At 38.9% G+C, this 14,669-nt stretch overlaps 2 long non-coding RNA genes across 2 annotated transcripts; both read right to left on the bottom strand.

Annotated features, from left to right (window-relative positions):
- Positions 1–8,538: 8,538 nt before the first annotated feature.
- On the bottom strand, positions 8,539–9,295 carry LOC144983740 (uncharacterized). The gene is made up of 2 exons (XR_013647525.1): positions 8,782–9,295; positions 8,539–8,667 (listed from the first exon to the last, which is right to left on the bottom strand). It is a non-coding gene; the product is annotated as an uncharacterized LOC144983740 (long non-coding RNA).
- A 2,251-nt stretch (positions 9,296–11,546) lies between these two features.
- LOC144983739 (uncharacterized) lies at positions 11,547–12,808 on the bottom strand. The gene is made up of 2 exons (XR_013647524.1): positions 12,558–12,808; positions 11,547–12,274 (listed from the first exon to the last, which is right to left on the bottom strand). It is a non-coding gene; the product is annotated as an uncharacterized LOC144983739 (long non-coding RNA).
- Between the last annotated feature and the right edge of the window lie 1,861 nt (positions 12,809–14,669).

Here is a 14,669-nt window from a genome sequence, read left to right as displayed (position 1 = left end):
ATAATACAGCTTTAATTGCGTGTTCGTGTGTGTATGTCTTGGCAGGTCAGTGTGTGGCGTGGCTCTATGACTCTCACAGTGAAAAAATTCGGCTCTTGGTGTCACACTTGTTCGCCACCCTTGCTCCAATCCAACCCCTTAAATGCTGAATGCAGCGACTTCAAAACCAAACAGTCGCTGACAGGCTGACGCTGGGTCTGGGTTATTGAATGATGCACTTGAGCTCAAAAAATGGACCCTGCATGATGAAGTTCATTTCCTGAACTTTTAATCGTGACAAAAAAAGGGTAATTAAAGGTAAAATAAATAATTATATTCAAAGCGCATAAAGCGGTCAACAAAAATACAGCAACCCAGCTCACCCCCCCTTCCATCTTACACTGGTAAAGCACCACAGGTGAGATAAAGTCAATTAAGGTCACCGCCCACAACCATGTGACCCACAAGCTGAACATCAATTCAATGGCCTATGTTGAAAACATAAATATAAGTTATATTCATTCATCTTAACAAAAGAAACAAAATTAATTCATGGCACCTACACTGAATTTCAAGTAGGGAGGCAATTGGCCCCATTTATAGAGTCTTTGACTCAACTGTGTAGTTCAACCTACGACTTACCACTTCGCTGCAGAGCATTCAGATGATCCAAAAGAGGATTGGGGGAATGTGATTTGGTCAGATGAAACCAAAATAGAACTTTTTAGTAAAAAACTCTGTGTCATGTTTGGAGGAGAAAGAATGCTGGGTTATACCCCAAGAACACCAAACCTGCCGCGAAGCATGGGGGAGATAACATCATGCAACAGGACCAGGACAGCTTATCTGTGTAAAGGAGAATGAATGGGGCCACATATCATCAGATTTTGAGTGAAAATTCCCTTACGCAGGGAGAATTTTGCGGATTAAAGATCTTTCAGAATGACAACGGTTCCAAACACATTGTTCGGGAAACAAAGGAGTGGCTTTTTAAGAAGCATTTCAAGATCCTTGAGCAGCCTAGCCAGTCTGCATATCTCATCACCATAGAAAATCTCCTTCTTTCACTTTTGGCTTTTCCCATCAGGGGTCGCCACAGCGAATCAACCTTCCTTTTAGTGGATGAGTCGCACGGTTAACTTGGCAATGTTTTACGCCGGATGCCCTTCCTGACGCAACCCTCTCAATACAACTGGGCTTGGGACCGGCACACAGAAGCAAAGAAGGGAATAGGGAAAAGCCCGGATTCAAACCCTGGTTCCACAGACGGAAGGTGCTGCCAACCAGCACGAGCTAAACCGGCTCCCCATCAGCATAGAAAATAAGAGAAGAAAATATTAATCCAGACTATTGGACTTATTTGTTAATTTATTTATTTATTTTTGTATTTTTTAGGAAAACTTGCACAGTATGCTGCAATTGTGTAATGGTGTTCACATTTGTGGACAAAAAGTTTTGAGTTGTCTTGTACAAGGACATTATACTTCCACTCACTAATTAACGTTTTAAACTTACACCTCTATTTGGGACAACATCATTCTGAGAAACTACAAAACTTAAAAAAAATAATGGTTTATTGTTTTAACATAAATAGCAAAGCTTAACAAAATGCATGACAGCTCATTTGCATGAAACTAAAGATTCAGTCTTTAAGTGTCTGTGTGGGTTAAAAGAAAGTTTCCTTTAATATAACTTGGAAGAAATACATTTGAACTCCAATTCTTATACTACATTAGTGATTTTCATAGATTTCTTTTAAACACATTTGTCTTTATTTTAGCAAATAGGCAAAGGCCAGTCCAGTAGCCTAATATATATTGGTGGTCCTTGTTATCTTACATGGTGCTACGTTGTTATTTTCTCTGTTTTTAGAACATTTGCCTTTAATGAACAAGATACCGGGAAACGTATTACAAATTTCAATGGAATGAAGGTAAGCCATCATTTCCTCAGTTCTAGTGTATACTGTAGTTGTCATTCAGAAACATATTGACACAGTGTGGTGTTTTTTCTGTTCTGTTTCCTGACTGTCTGTGTTTTGCAGGTCAGCTGTCGCTCCTCCTGGATGGCCCCTCCCTTTCCTGCCTGGTCTTCTCTTGGAGGAGTGCAAAGCTGCCTGCACTTTGCAATCATGCTTATTTAAGTTGATGCTACTCAGTCCTCAGTGTCGGTGCGTCCCTGTTAAATCAGTGGTTTTCCTACTCAGCCGACACTGAGGTCTGTTTTGTCCTTTGGCCTTTTTCTGAGCTTAGTTGTTCCCTTTTTTTGCCTTTTGCAGTTTTCCCTCTCTTGAGGAGTTTTTTGTGTTTTTGTGATCCCACATTGTGGCGCTTTCTGTTAGCATTAAATCGCCCCCTAAGCGCATTCCTGAGTCTCAGCCTCATTTCTATCTGCACTTGGGTTTCCGTCCCTCCAGCCGTGACACATATTCAAAATGGTCTTATGAAGACACGCCATCATTTCCTTGGTTGTGGCGAATGTTCTAGTGTGTAGCTATCATTTAGAAGCGCAGATATCAACTTCCTTTCATTGCAGGATGGTGAAAAATGATCGATGGCAGCTGCATGCAAGCGGCAAATGTTTTCTCAGAGAGGTGTGATCCTTCTTAGAGGTGTGAATTCCTTTTTCATGATAGCTGATTCACTTGGTAGGTGACAAACTGCCTGAACAGCATAAGAGGAAGTCAGTTTGTTTAGTACTTTAAACAAGCCTATGTGTTTTTAGGTTGCATATTTATAACGTTCTATAAATGACAAAGGGTTTTTTCTTTTGTTAAACGTTAAAAGTAAGGTTTCTGTTTGAACTTTTCCTCATCGTCATCATAAGTCTTTTTCTTCTTGCATTTTAAATGCCAGGATCATCATAATTGTGAGGATTGTGTTTCAGAGCTGTTTTTGGTCATGCTTTGAGTTGTTTTCCTGTTAGTCACACCAAGGGCCTGTTCATAATAACCTCAGCTGTTTTCATTTCTAGTAATTACCCTCACTAGGCTATATTTAAGTCTGGCTTTCAGTTCCTCATTGGCAGGTCATCTGCTTTGTTGCATTTTTGTTTCTCTCTATGAGTTTGCCTAGCTTAGTTTTTAAACTAAGCTTTTCCACCAAGCTCTAAGGGGTATTCCAGAAAGCAGGTTATGCTAGCTCCCACAATAAGTTTGAGGCTAAAGAAGAGTACAACCACTGCTTTCAGTTCCAAAAACAGAGGTGTGTTTCAGGGTATGTCAAGTTTCCATGGCAACTCATGCTCTGAACATAACCTGGTCTGGAGGAGGTTTAGTTGAAGGTTAGTTTGTTTTCAGAGAGGTGAAGCAGCATGGTGTGTCCATTTGAAGATGATTTAGTGGATGAAGAAGCTCAGATAATACTTTTTCCACCATGAGAGGGTGATTAGACCATATATGGATGTTGGAAAGATAAACTATTTACATTTATCTAACTTAATTATTTGCTTCAGTTAAGATAAATCTTTTATTTAATTTTTTTTTGTTAAGTCATCTTAAAATAACATGTAGTTATCAGTTATTTTACTTTCATTCAAATTAATTCAATTAAGTAGGTGTAACTTTGGTGCTGCTGTTGGATCTGCACCGCAAGGAATTGTGGGATACCATTCCCTTTCCCTGTCTGGACGGATTTGGCTTTAAGTGTGGGTTTTTGTCCAAATATGTTTAGTTGTAGCTGTTTTACTGTGTCTTGCCCAGTTATTTGTCCTGTTATGTTTAATTCTTTCTGCACCATGAGTGAGGGGGAGGGAGAGAATTGAGTTTAAATAGCACCCCTACTGTGAAGCAGTGTAATGTTAAAGTCAGAGAAATGGTGCATGATGTTGGAATTTATGCTGTATATCCATTTTGTTTCATTTTATTGTTATAAAAATTAGTAAACCTGCAGCCTCTAACTTAGACATATGAGAGTTCAAGAAGTACAATACATTAAGATGGAAAAACCTAATTGAATTGGTGTAAAATTACATTTAGTTAGGAAAAAACGTAAATGTGAGTTGTAAAAGCAATATTGAGTCTGATAGACGTAAGAAATTAGGTTGAATAAATTTAACTCAATTACTTGTTACCAATTGAATTAGTTCATTTAAGTTGGATTAGTTGTGTGTGTGTGTGTGTGTGTGTGTGTGTGTGTGTGTGTGTGTGTGTGTGTGTGTGTGTGTGTGTGTGTGTGTGTGTGTGTGTGTGTGTGTGTGTGTGTGTGTGTGTGTGTGTGTGTGTGTGTGTGTGTGTGTGGGTGTGTGTGTGTGTGTGTGTGTGTGTGTGTGTGTGTGTGTGTGTGTGTGTGGGTGTGTGTGTGGTGGGGGGGGGGTGGGGGTGTGTGGGGGTGGGTGTATATATATATAAATATATATGCGCGTCACAATAAAAATAGAAATGAGATAGAAACTCATGTGTTTACTTTGTCTGTTATTTTTCTCCAAGCAGAAACTCTTTCTTTTGCTGATCCATCCATATTACTTTTTTGATGGGCTTATATTCCTTATACACTGTCATTAAAATCTCAGACTCTGTCTCACTGAAGTATAGCGCTCTTTTTTTTTTCTCCACGCGTTTCCATGGTGACTCCGGAAATCAGCGATCCATTGAGAATGCTTTTATGTACTTGCCCTGCACGTGCATTAACCCAGGGTTACCAAGTCGAGCGTAATTACACCTACTCTTATACCATGGTCCGGGTGAATACTCGATTCTGATTGGCTGCTGGGTATGCGTTAAAACCTGATAACCGCACGGTGAAAAAAGAAGTTCCTGTCGGCTGGCTTAAATGATTTGTATCACTGCGCCGGCTTCTGTAAAACAACCTTTTGCTTCATCATCTGGGCAAAAACAAGCGATAAGCGATTAACTTTCCCTCTGAATTGATGCTTTATTCAACCCATTGTGACGATCAGCATATATATATCGCCGAATCTTGACTGCAGCGGTGGTGCTGCGCGACGCGGACTATATGTTATATATATGTACTATATGCGCCGCATCGCGTAACATATAGTACGCTGTTTATGAGAAAAGTGATCCAAATCGAAAAAAAAACAAGAATTAAGGACTAAAACCTGGTTAATATGTATTGCTTTTGTAAGTGACCATGGTATAAGCGGGTTAATGGCCTTCGAAGTGTGCGGTTACTACTTTTTAACGCACTTCGCGTCGGACGGTTCAGGCTTCCACGGCGTGCGTTAAAAAGTAGTAACCGCACACTTCGTCGGCCATTAACTCTTACGTATCCGGTCTTTTGGAACCGACGTACCCAGAGTAAGCAAGTTCAGGTGGATTTCAGCCAGAGTTCAGGATTAAAGTCAGGGTAGTTTAAACATGCTTCCTGGAATACCCCACCAGATCCATTAAGGTTAGTAAGTTATGAGCCGAAGGAATTATCATATAATTAAATTGCAAATTATTTGGGTTGAAATGATTAAGTTATTAGCTGATCCAGGCTTTTCATTTACTGAAAATGTACCACTGTTGGAAAGTGACTCAAACACTTGATGTCAAATGCTAGTTATGTAAAGTGTTAAGGGTCACCCAGATAATTTTACTGTTTTGTTTATTATTTAATTTTTTCCAAAACACTCTAGCCCTTTCTGGTGTTCTTAAATGAAATGATGCATTTAAAAACATCTCAAAAGAATAAAAACATATGCAAGTGACTCATAATTGGAGCCAAAACACAATAACTTAAACAAGATTGATTAAATAGCAGTTTTGAAGTAAGTAATGACATCACACATGTTAATAAGGAGAAGTATTCTTGCTCCATCTTGTGGCTAAATATGCTAAAAACACATTTATAAAACATACATGGGTAAATCTTTAAAGTCTTTTTTTTTTTTTAGTTAAGCAAAGTTCTTAACTCCTGATGGAAGCAAAGTTCATTCATTAATCTTCTTCCGTTTTATCCCTTTCAGGGTCACGGGGCTGCTGGAGCCTATCCCGGCCCCATACAGGCAAAGGCAGGGGACACCCTGGACAGGTTGCCAGTCTGTCGCAGGGTCACACATATCACACACCTATTCACACTCACACCTTGGGACAGTTTAGAGTGACCTATTAACCTATGAAGCATGTTTTTGGACGGCGGGAGGAAGGTGGAGTTCCCGGAGAGAACCCAAACATTCACGGGGAGAACATGTAAACTCCACTTGAACCAGGGGCCTTCTTACTGTGAGGCAAGAGCGCTAACCACTGCACCACTGACCGCGAGAAGCAAAGCGAGCCGTATGAAATCAAATTCAAAACCAAGATTCAAAGATAGTTGTCTTGTAGTCTGGCTTCAGTTTTTCTTTTCTTGTTTTAAATTTCACTTCTTTGTAGATAACTTCAGCTTCTGAGTCACCTGAGGAAATAGTTTAATTTTTTTTTTATAAAATGCTGCTATCATACCAAATTTTACAGAGTTTTTAATGAGTGACAGTGGCATACCTACCACAGCTCTTTGTTTTTTAGATATAACATTTGTAGAAGTTTGAAATTGGTTTAAAAGATAACAGACATACCTTAATGGAACTGTCTGATTTTTCTTTTTTCCATTTTTCTTTTTACATTCCTTTTTGTTCAAATATGAATAAAAGCAACAATCTTCCAGAGCAGAAATACTCATCACAGCTCCTGACCATTGAAAAAAAGTTCACGAGGGTTTTTCCATCACAGAGATTTCAGCCTTAAAAACAAGTGTTGAATGTTCCTGTTGGCAAATGTTTTTTTATCAAGAAAGTGATCCCCTTTGTTTCCTTCTTCTTTCCTTTCAATTTAAACTGTCAGAATCCCTGATGTTCCTCCATTTTCATTTTTCTTAAAGTGAAGAAACAAAAATCAACAATGAGATTTCTTTTTTGTTGAGGGATTAAGACACAAAACAAATCTGCACTGAAGCATCGCTTTGGTCATGAGGTCATCAAAGGGCTCCAATGAGCTCATCCTAACGGGAAAGGAGTCCCAATTTTTTTAGTCTTGATTGCAAATAATCAGGTCAGTGCACTTGCATAAAATTAATGGTGGCAACAGATACTATCACTATGACGACTGGCAGGCCAACGCCAGTCATCCCTTCCCAACCAGCCATGGAAAGAGCAGACGCCAGAGATTGGAACAGCAGGAAACAGAGGAGGAGGTACAGAATGGCAAACCAACGATACCTGTTAAGACAGTTTCATTTTAATTTTGTGAGCATCAAAAAACATTTTTTTTCTATAAAATCATTGGCCATAGACAGCCATTTTGTTATTTATCTTTTCTATTTTTCCTACTCACTTTCAGCTAAAAATAAAACCTGTGTTTAGATACCTGGCAGTACGTTTCCCAAGGGCACACGCCATTCGTGTGGGTAGGCTGGCTGCAGGTATGGGATACCAGTGCAGAATTCCCAGGAGGTTAAAGGAGAAATGGGAAATAAATGTAAAATGTACATGAAAGTGTTTTCTTTAAAAGCACGAAAAAATAAATTGGACAATTGTTAGGGGAATTAAAGACCCTCTCTGTTGTAAATTGTGTTTTTGGTGATATTATGGCATTTTCCTGATGATGAAGGACATAATAAAATGAAATTAAGGCTCAAAATTGCGTTTTATGAGTATTTCTTTACTCAAATCATTGTAAAACAGTAGCAGACAATAAAAAATCCAGTTGGAAAAAGGCTTAATTTTGGCGTAGAAAGTGGACAGGCCACAACCTCCCTGCTTTACATTCTAATGAACTCCTGCCGCTCTGCAGAAAGTGTGCTAGAAAATGAACCAGGTTTTCTAAAAGACCACTGGGAACACTTTTACAATAGATCAAAAGATGATCGGTGTAATGTACGGAGCCCGTGTCCTGACATTAAGATATAAAAATATATCTTGTTCCCACAGATTAATATCTTGTTCCCACAGGTTATTATGTCGTTCGCACGAAATACTATTCCGTTCCCACAAGATACTATTCCGTTCCCACAAGATACTATTGCGTTCCCTCAAAATACTATTCCGTTCCCTCGAAATGATTAACTCGTGCGAACGCAATAATTATGTCGTTCGAACGCAATAATTAATCCGTTCGAACGCAATAATTATTCACGTCATAAGTCATTCACGCGGATATGCTCTTTGTACGCCGGCAAAAGCCGCTTTCAGCGGTAACTTCTGTGTCTCTGTGACCCATATTCGTTCAAAAAAGGAACATGAAAAACAAAAATGATCACTTTATTACCGTCTCAATGAATATAAGAGAAATATCAAAAGATTTATGATAACTAGGCTGCTTTGTCATACGATAGCTCCTGCTAGGCTACTACTAGCTCCGCCGCAGAGCTCTCTGATCATGTATGCCGGCATTTGGGCAACTGGCTGGTCGGTTGACAGACAGCTGATATTGTAGTTTAGGGTCGAATAGGAATAATAATATTCAGGACTTGTCTTTTATTAACTTTAGCAGTCAGTATCTTTACATTCGAAGGCTATTAGGCTACATGCTAACTGACTAGCCGATCATTTCCTGTTATTAATTTACGTCATAGATTTACAGCAGATACCTTCACATTTCCGTCTGTGTGTGTCTCATTACATTGCATTGAAGACACGGAGGATGTTTAGAGAACAGATTTATTGATTTCAAAAAGCACAAAAGCATCCATCGTATTCACTTTCACATCATCTGGTACGCCCTCAGTCATCTTGCTGCAAAAGCCGCTTCCTGCCGCTACTTCCGTGTCTCTGTGAGCATTCAATAGGGGTAAAAATAAAAGCAAGAATGGTCGATCTGTTATTTTCTCGATGAAAATCTGAAAAATATCATATTAAGCTGGATGCTTCGCCTAAAGCACTTACCTTTAGCTTGTAGCATAACAACAATAGCAGTACGTCCCGTTTCCCAGCGTGCTTTGCTGGATGCTTCTGTGCTTTTTGAAATCAATAAATCTGTTCTCTAAACATCCTCCGTGTCTTCAATGCAATGTAATGAGACACACACAGACAGAAATGTGAAGGTATCTGCTGTAAATCTATGACGTAAATTAATAACAGGAAATGATCGGCTAGTCAGTTAGCATGTAGCCTAATAGCCTTCGAATGTAAAGATACTGACTGCTAAAGTTAATAAAAGACAAGTCCTGAATATTATTATTCCTATTCGACCCTAAACTACAATATCAGCTGTCTGACAACAGACCAGCCAGTTGCCCAAATGCCGGCATACATGATCAGAGAGCTCTGCGGCGGAGCTAGTAGTAGCCTAGCAGGAGCTATCGTTTGACAAAGCAGCCTAGTTATCATAAATCTTTTGATATTTTTCTTATATTCATTGAGACGGTAATAAAGTGATCATTTTTGTTTTTCATGTTCCTTTTTTGAGCGAATATGGGTCACAGAGACACGGAAGTTACCGCTGAAAGCGGCTTTTGCCGGCGTACAAAGAGCATATCCGCGTGAATGACTTATGACGTGAATAATTATTGCGTTCGAACGGATTAATTATTGCGTTCGAACGACATAATTATTGCGTTCGCACGAGTTAATCATTTCGAGGGAACGGAATAGTATTTTGAGGGAACGCAATAGTATCTTGTGGGAACGGAATAGTATCTTGTGGGAACGGAATAGTATTTTGTGCGAACGACATAATAACCTGTGGGAACAAGATATTAATCTGTGGGAACAAGATATATTTTTATATCTTAATGTCAGGACACGGGCTCCGTAGTAATGTCCGTGATGCTTCACAAAAAAAATGGACAGTCCGCTGTAGTGTCTTTATTTTTCCGAACACGCCTCGTTACATTTTGTCTTGAACCCTCTGGCGGTGTTCAACAACTGTTAGTTAGTTTTTCTTTTCACCACTAGATGGGGTAGTTTCACACCAAACATGTCACACTCATGTGAACACCACAATCGGGGTGGATTTTAAAATCATTTATCAAGTACTATTGGGTAGTGCTATTTTTTTAATGCTGACGGAGAAAACCTGTAAGCTGTGTCACTTTAACCCTTCTATGTTATCTTAGATGACCCCACCCTTACATTGACGTGTTCTCCCTACCATGACAAAGGTGGATAAAGGTGGAAAGATTTCATGTAATCCATGGACACCAGTGAAGATCACAAATCATTGCAAAAAAAGGTTCAGCGCACTGTCTAGTGGGTCTAGATGACCCAACTCCCAATGTTAAAGTGCCTAGGATAGCACAAGGAGACGGGTGTGAATAAACTATGCTCTTCCCATGTTGGTATAGCTTCCCTTTCAAGATCAGGTGGACACATTACTTTTGGCCCGACTACAGCCTTCACCCTTTCAAACTCCTTTTTCAGCTTTGGTGTATGTCCAACCTCACTGAATTCACAGTGTTAATGAGTCCATACCTGTGTGGCAGCAGCGAATTTGTCTCCAGGACTTTCCAGGCCTGCCAGCAAAGCTGTGGTAGTGATTCCAAGGTTAGACCCCAGGGTTAACGGATAAACCCGTTACTGATTACACCAATCCCTGTTGTGCCAGACCGTAATGGGTCATTACAAATAATTCAACTCAATGTAGGTCTCAACCTTCCCCAATACGTGCAGCGACAGATGAATATTTGGGCAAAATGTTAAAACAAAAGTTTAGCTCGAGCACAGAAGCAGGACATAAAAAAATCCTTACTACTTGCTACGCTTTAGTAGCAAGTTTTGCTACTAAATTATTTAATAAAATTTAACCAATTGGTCAAAGTAACCACTTTAAAAGAAGTGAAGTATTTTAATACTATCATTCATACATATTTACTGTGACCTATAGTTTTGCTGGAAATCCTGTTCCAAAAAAAACAGCCTCCTGGGCTTTAAGTGAATACTTTTTAACTTTCAAGTCACCAACAATGTTTCACAAATTCTTAGGTAACTTTATTTAATTAACCTCCTAAGACCCGAGCTCTTGTTTGAAATGCCTTTTTTATTTTGTAGTCATAGGACCCCAGGTAGTCAGAGTTTACTAGAGTGGTAATAAAACCCACAATGTTGTGTTGTTGCATGTGGATACCAGGTCTCAAAAGGTTAAGATGAATTGCACTTGAAAAAAAATGGTTTTATTCGTTCATTCATTCATCAATTATTCATGTAATAAATGAAACTGTGTTTATTGTTAAATTACCAACAAGGGGGGTGATGGCTTATGTAAACACAGAACTACTCTGAACCAGAAAGGTCATTCCTGCTCCAACAAACACAGCCAGATATCCTGCAAGCCAAGTGAACGGGTGGGGAAAGTCTGTAGGACAAATATAAGTTATGGTTAAACTTTTTAAAATGTGTTAATACTTTATAACATTGTTTCATACACATAATAAATCATTGCTAAAATTAAAATGTTTAACGTTTTATTAATTAAATTTTCCCATATAAATAATTGTTTTAGTATTTGCTACATTACTGTGTTAACAATACTATTAATTGCCTTTGCCACTTGGCCCTTGAGCAAAGAGTTGAGGAGTTTCACCAGCAGTATCAAGCAGCCACAGAGGACCAGCAGGGAGCAGGCTAACAGGATCAAACCAACGGCCAAGTCCGACAAAGAACCACCGGCAAAAAGATGCCAACCTGACCAGAGTGATGTAAAGACTCAGTAATGGAGTACATGCTTTTTAATGCAAAGTTATACAAATAAAAATTCTTTGATTTAGTTAGTTCATACATAGTTATTGATTAAAAGTGTTACAACTGATAGGAAAGATGAAGAAGTCACACAAAAAAGTCGAATCACAGAAGGAGAAAAGATCATAACAACCTGCATACATTTTAAATAATAATAATAATACATTTTATTTATATGGCGCCTTTCTGGACACTCAAGGTCGCCTCACAGTACAAAAATATGTAAAAGCATAAAAATACAACAATAAAAACTCCCCAAAACACAAAATGAGTTAACAGTTAAAATTTTGGTGTATTTTCAGAAAAGTTGTGTGCTCCAAAGGATGCATTATGGCCCCGTTTAAAATTATTTAAAAAAAATCAGATTGATGCTAGGAGATGATGTGATAAAGCATTTATCAGATATTTCTTGAGGTACAATTCCAGTTGAGAAATAATAATTGAATGCCATAGTGAAACAAGGTAATCTGAATGAAATGTAGTATTTATTAAACAGGTGGTCCATGGGTCAGATGATTCTGAGTGAACTAGCATCAATGCACCATTCACAAACAGGGTCCAAAAGTTACATGTACCATTACATAGAGCCATTATAAAGTAAAAGTACCTTGAAAGTTGGGATTTGACACCATCGTTTAACCAGACTCTTGTTTCTGGCACTCTGGTCTCCTGCAGCAATGGCTGTAATGACTGACTGATCCAGCTGCACAGACGGTGCTGATGTTAGCAATGACATGTTTCTTACTGCTACTATTATACTATTTTCACTCCGGTTCCCCACAAAATTAAATTTAGATTTCAAATACATACTTGTGCACAGTATAACACAACTGTGCAACTCCAGACTATTTTTACTCGTCTTCATTGTAAATCATAACTGCCGGAGACTTTACTGAGTTGCGGTATAATAATTATACTAAGTTTAATATGTTACAGTTTCAAAATCTGAACTCGTCCTGATCTGTGAGACATTTTTATTCTCTTACCTAAAGTATCCAGCCCCGGCGCAACTTCAACTTTGTCACTGATTCTTGAACATTGTTTGTAAGAATCTGCTGATACTGACTGGAATCCATGCGACCTTCAACTTTGACAAGATTTCCGATACCTGCACTGGCCGCACAGCCCCAAAGCATGATGGAACCGCCACCAGCTGTGGGTAGTAAGTGTTTGTCTTGGAATGCTGTGTTCTTTGTTCGCCAAGCACACCGCCCCTTGTTATGTCCAAATAACTCCATTTTAGTTCCATCAGTCCACAGCACCTTATTCCAAAGTGAAGCTTGCTTATCCAAATGTGCTTTAGCAAACATCAAGCGACTCTGTTTGTGGTGTGTGCACAGAAAAGGCTTCTTCTGCATTACTCTTCCATACAGCATCTCCTTGTGCAAAGTGCGCTGAATGGTTCAACGATGCACAGTGACACCATCTGATCATGTTGTAGGTCTTTGGAGCTGGTCTGTGGGTTGAGTTTGATTGTTCTCAGTATCCTTCGCCTCTGCCTATCTGAGATTTTTCTGGGTCGCCACTCCGAGCCTTTGCTTGGACTGTGCCTGTGGTCTTCCATTTTCTCACTATATTACTCACAGTGGAAATTGACAGCTAAATCTCTTGGCAAGCTTTTTGTATCCTTCACCTAAACTATGGTGTTAAACAATCTTTGTTTTCAGGTCATCTGACAGCTGTTTTCAGGTTCCCATGTTGACATTCTTCAGAGAAGATTCAAAGAGGAGAAAAACCTGCTCTTTGCTACCTTAACCCTTGTGCTATCCTAGACACTTTAACATTGGGAGTTGGGTCATCTAGACCCACTAGACAGTGCTCTGAACCTTTTTTTCTTCAATGATTTGTGATCTTCACTGGTGTCCATGGATTACATGAAATCTTTCCACCTTTATCCACCTTTGTCATGGTAGGAATAACACGTCAATGTAAGGGTGGGGTCATCTAAGATAGCACAAGGGGTTAAATACCTCTTCTCATGATTGACTTCACATGTGTATGTAGGTCAAGGGTCAATGACCTTATAAAACAAAATTTGTGTTCCAATAATTATTGCTATAGTCAAATCAATAAAACAACAGGGGTCCCCAAATTTACGCACCTGCCTATTTTTGTTTAAGTAATTATTGCAAAGTTTCTTTAAATCCCATAAACTTCATTTCACTTCTCAAATATCACTGTGTTAATCTGCTATATGATATATTTAACTGAAATTGATGATCCGAACAACCAATGATATATTAAGAAAACTCTTAAAAATTATCAGGGGTGCCCGAACTTTCTCATACCACTGTAGCAGAACAGGGAAGCTGGGATCATGAGTCAAATTTAAATCAAACTTTATTCATAAAAATGAGTTTTTCAAGCTTTGAGCAGCTCAAAGCACTTTCACAATTAAGCACAAACTAAAAAAAGAAAATAAAAAAAGGTGGTTAACATAATATGAATCAACCCCCCCCCCTCTCTGTTGACACATACACCCCATGACCCCACATATAATGAATACCAGCAGAAAACATTATAAAGAAACAAATGCTTTGTTTGTGCTTTGAGGAAGTGTAGATTGGGAATCTATTAATACCAGGAGCCACCTCTGCCGCAGGAACATCGCCACAGAGCCCACCCAGATTAGGACAGCAACAGGGTCCACTCCCCAACACTGGATCCCAGCCGCCCCATCAGTGAGAGCGAGCAGCGCGGCAGCAACCACAGATCAAACCTGCAAGCCCTGGCGCAAAGGAACCTCAAGTTCAAATTAATGATAATAATATATTCAAGAATATCAGGATCACTAGAAATTAGATAAATTTAAATATTTACAATAGGAAAAAAATAATTATAATAACAAACATAAATAAAAATAGATTAATAAAAAAAGTTTAATCATTGATACTTTTTTAAAAATAAATTAACCAGATTGGATCATCTTAAAGCCATGTTGAAACATTTTCTCCACCGTATGGAGTCCTGAGGCTCTCCGTCAGGCTGTTCCAGAGGCGAGGACTGAGGAGGCAGATGAAGCCTCACCAGAGGTTTTAGGGACAACTGGAAGACCAGTGCAGAGGACCTCAAGGACTCATACTTTTATTTTAAAAATA

Source organism: Oryzias latipes, chromosome 14 (genome assembly GCF_053564925.1).
Source record: "Oryzias latipes strain Hd-rR chromosome 14, Olatipes_Hd-rR_3.1".
NCBI lineage: Eukaryota > Metazoa > Chordata > Actinopteri > Beloniformes > Adrianichthyidae > Oryzias > Oryzias latipes.
Note: the sequence above shows the minus strand (reverse complement) of the source record. Positions and strands in the feature narration are given on the sequence as shown.